This window comes from Camarhynchus parvulus, chromosome 8 (assembly GCF_901933205.1).
Source record: "Camarhynchus parvulus chromosome 8, STF_HiC, whole genome shotgun sequence".
Taxonomy (NCBI): domain Eukaryota; kingdom Metazoa; phylum Chordata; class Aves; order Passeriformes; family Thraupidae; genus Camarhynchus; species Camarhynchus parvulus.
The window spans coordinates 14,245,070-14,248,629 of NC_044578.1; positions in this window are offsets into that span (position 1 = coordinate 14,245,070).

Here is a 3,560-nt window from a genome sequence, read left to right on the forward strand (position 1 = left end):
CCCGGCCCGCGGGAGCGCGCAGCCCCCGAGCGCCGCGGCGGCCCCGCCGGCAGCCCCGGCCCCGACCGCCCCATGGCGCCGCCGCCGCGCGCGCCCGGCCTCGGCTCCGCCGCGCACATACTTGGCATAGCTGAGCGGGGTGAGAGGGCGCCCGCGCCGCGCATGCGCCACGGCCCTGCCCCGCCCGCGCGGGGTCGCCCCGGGGGAACCGGGCTGCTGAGGGGCGGGCCGTGCGCGCCGGGCCCGGGAGTGCCGAGCCCGGAGCCGAGCCGGGCCCCGTGCTGTGCCCGCCGCGGAGAATGCCGTACCCCTGGAGCCGCGCCGGGGCCCAGGAGTGCCGTACCCCCTGGCCCCGGGCGCAGTGCGGGCACGGACTCCCCATCGGTACCCCGTTCCCCACGGCTGCCCCAAGTGTCATCATCTCCTTCGGCCGCCATGTGCGTGGCGTTTGACCAAGACCAAAAGAATCGCAGCATATTTTAAATACTTATTTTCCCTTGTTGTTGGCTCCCCCCGTCCCTAAAGGAACAAGTCTCTGGGCTGAAAACCCACTTCTATCCCCGGGCTCAGGCTGTGCGTGTGGCAGTTCTCAGCTCCCGGCGGTTCTCCGCAGCTCTTAGCAGCTGTTACTGTCCCAGCCCAAATGCCACGCCGGTGGAAGACAGCATTAGGACAGGGCAAATAGTGTGCTGAGGCTGCTCGAGTGGGCAAAACTCCAGTTTTGGTATACGTGCTGCTCAGCTACATCCTGCATTGGTTCCATTAGCAAATGTACAGCCCTTCAAAACTGATCTTAGGAGATGATATGCCATTGATTTTTTACCAAGATAAAGTACTGAGATGGATTCGTTGGTTAATGTGTACCTGAGTCTACATCTCCTACGTTTAATTTCATTATTAACAGCTTCAGGACCATATTTTGCAGCTTTTCATGTGGCAGAGTTCACAAACAATCTGCAGTACACCTGTCTTGTGGTGGGTGAGCAGAGGACTCACTGCCATCTCCTACCCGTTGGCTGTGGGTTGGCTGTCACCTCGCTGTGGAAGGCAGCCAGGAGCAGCCAGGCATTCCATGCATTCTACATGCCCAGCACAGCACTCAAATCCTGGACCAAAGGAAGTGCTTGTTTGGTTCTGGAGAAAGCACCATGCCACATAAGAGCATCGCACATATTCATAGATTTCCTCTCTTACTAAATTTTGAGGAAGGTCGAACAATTTGCTCATCTGAAACTAAATCTTCCTGAAGAACAAATTAGATTAAATTTTTGAATCTTTAAATGTGAGATACCAACAGTAGTAACCCAGTAATACCTGTATTTCTGCAAAGTAAAAACAACTCATTACAGAGTAGTTGTGTTTTCTCTTCATCTAAAATAAATGTCACAGTAGTTACTGTATATCACAGTGCAACAACTTGAAATGCTATCTTGCCATCCAGTCTTTTGAAACCACTTACATTCCTTTAAATACACATATTGTGAAATAACTGTATACGGGTTTCAGAGCAAGATGTGAAACCATTCCAGAATGCCTTTGGTTGGGAAAAATCCCAGAAGGTGGTGGTTGGAATGATCCCAGTACTCACTGCTGTGCAGATGGGAAACTGTGAGTCCCAATGGATCTGCCCCCGTGGCCTCAGATCCTGCTCCTTCTGGCAGCTGCATTTCAGCACCCATGGACTGGGTTTGGAACTGCATCTCAGGCAAATCAAGTGCAAGAAATGCATAAACCCAAAACTGCCAATGCTTTTCTGACAGCACACTTGCTGTGTACTGTCCATGTCTGTCTCAAGCATGCATCTGTCTCCAGCAAATTCATCCACAATTATACTTTCTTCATTTTCCAAAGGCCCAGGTAAAGGAAAAGCCCAGCACCACCTCACCTGAATTGATCTTACCTGTTTAGGTGGTTTTCTTTCCCAATAAAAATCTTTGATTTCTAGCTGGAATCAATATGTAAAGCTAAGCTTTTTACTATACCTCTCAGAACTGATCTGTAAGGATACAGGAAGAAGAAAGTATAAACAAATTTGATATTGTTGTTGTGCATGTCATAATTAGATGCCAAAACAGGTTGCCCAGAAAAGCTGTGGGAATTCTATTCTGCAGACATTGGAAACTTGGCCTCTGGCCCTGGCCAAAGTCACCTGCATGGCTCCTGCTCTGTGTTGGGGCTGACCAGACAACCTCCAGAGGTTCCATCCAACCTAAATTACTCCCTTAACCATAAAGCTTTCCTCTGCTGGAGCTGCCATGCTCTCTAGCTGAGACGTGGCTTGGGTAGAAGGAATGAAGTCCAGCCAAGCAGAACATCAGCAAAAAAAACCCCATTAAAATTCTGCATGGGCACCACAGCCTGAGTGGCCTGACCTTACAGATGCTGTCAGGAGGTGGGATGTGCCACCAGCACATGCACGCCTGAAGTGAAGGGCATGCATTTGAAATCTGGGAGAGGAAACCTGCCCCACTGAAAAACACCAAAAAGATTCCAAACAGCTACCAGCTGAATTCTGGGCTTTTTCTGCAAGAAACATTTGTTGCAACCATTTCAAACTGAGCAAACCAGTTTACGTTACTGGACTCTTGTCTTCAGACCTTCAGATTTTCCACCTGTTCTAATGGGAAATCAGATTCCTTCTGTTCATGTGTACGTTTGATTGTCTGAATTATTTTACTAAGGAATAATAACTTGCTGCACTTAAAGCAACTATATAACATTTAGCAAGTTTGTCTAATTTAGGAAGCATTTTTGAAAATTATTGTTATTTGGATATTTCAGCAATTAAAACAATATTAGTAGAAAGTAAGTACTGGCCAGAGTAAGGACCAAATCCTGTAAAGAACTGGAGTACTGGCATTTGGTGTGCAGTATTTACTGTCTTCTCCCATGAGTATTAGCTATGGAAACAAAAGAAAATTCAACACCATTATGTTTTCCATGCTGCTTCACACAGTATTTCCTTCACGTTCTATACAGTTTTAAAAGTTAGTTTAAGCACTTAGATTATTCCTCTATGCAATAGGCACACAGGAAATAGCTTGGTGAAAAGCTGCCAATAGTTGAGTCTATAAACACAGTTTGATCTGTATCTTAGAAAATTGTTTCCATTCCAAACTATGGTTACAAAGCACTTTTTCTTGTTGGCAACTGGATTTTTTTAACATCCCTATGCATCCTGTATTTGCCCAACAGTGTTGGCATGGATCGCACATAAAACCTCAAACCTGCAGATAAAGTAACATTAAGGATCTGGCTGGAGCTAACTTGAGCCAGTGGAGTAAGAGTCAAAGCTGAGCTTTTGTTTTCAGCTCGGCCTGTTTTGTTCGGGAGCTGCAAAGCACACAGTGCTGAATGCGAGTCCTTTTATTTGGCCTTCTACAAAAAGTAAAAGCTACTTTAAGAGAATGGGACTAGAGCTTGCATAGACTTGAAGAGGCTTCTTGTCAGGAGACAGGCAAATATTTAGGACCAGTTAAACAGTGTAACTTTTAGCAAAAAGAAAACAGTATTCTTCTGATGGTACAAAGAGAAATATTTTTTAAAGTTTTTTTCATTAA